Source organism: Penaeus monodon, chromosome 24, assembly GCF_015228065.2.
Source record: "Penaeus monodon isolate SGIC_2016 chromosome 24, NSTDA_Pmon_1, whole genome shotgun sequence".
In the NCBI taxonomy this organism is placed as follows: Eukaryota; Metazoa; Arthropoda; class Malacostraca; order Decapoda; family Penaeidae; genus Penaeus; species Penaeus monodon.
The window spans coordinates 34,982,422-34,982,871 of record NC_051409.1 but is presented as its reverse complement, the minus strand read 5'-3'; positions in this window follow the sequence as shown (position 1 = coordinate 34,982,871).

Sequence of the window (450 nt, the reverse complement as noted above, 5' to 3'; positions counted from 1 at the left end):
GGTCTGTCAGTCTATATATCTATCTATAAGAGCCACTTACCCACACATATGTATACACACACTTATGTGATTTAGGATTTTAGTAGGGCTCCAGGTCCTTGCAAATGCAATGTCCTTATTATATAGAAAGAAGAGAGAAAGAAATATAGGGGCAAATAGAATCGAACTAGAATTTATCTTTTAAAATCATGTTTCACGTAATGAGAAGTTGAGAAATGATAACTGATTAACAGAGATTAGAATCTTGTAATTTTAGTTCATGTATTTGCCTTGATTTAAAGACTGGAAGTTTCCCGATGTGAACTTTGGTGTGAAAGTTGACGGTGTTGGAAGTGCCTGCGTAAAATCTCACGTGAAAGTGACGGTTATACTGTTGCCAGCTGTCAATAGTTGTCCTAGTAATCCTCTTGACTTGCAATTGATATAACACTAAACATAAATTTGGTCCTT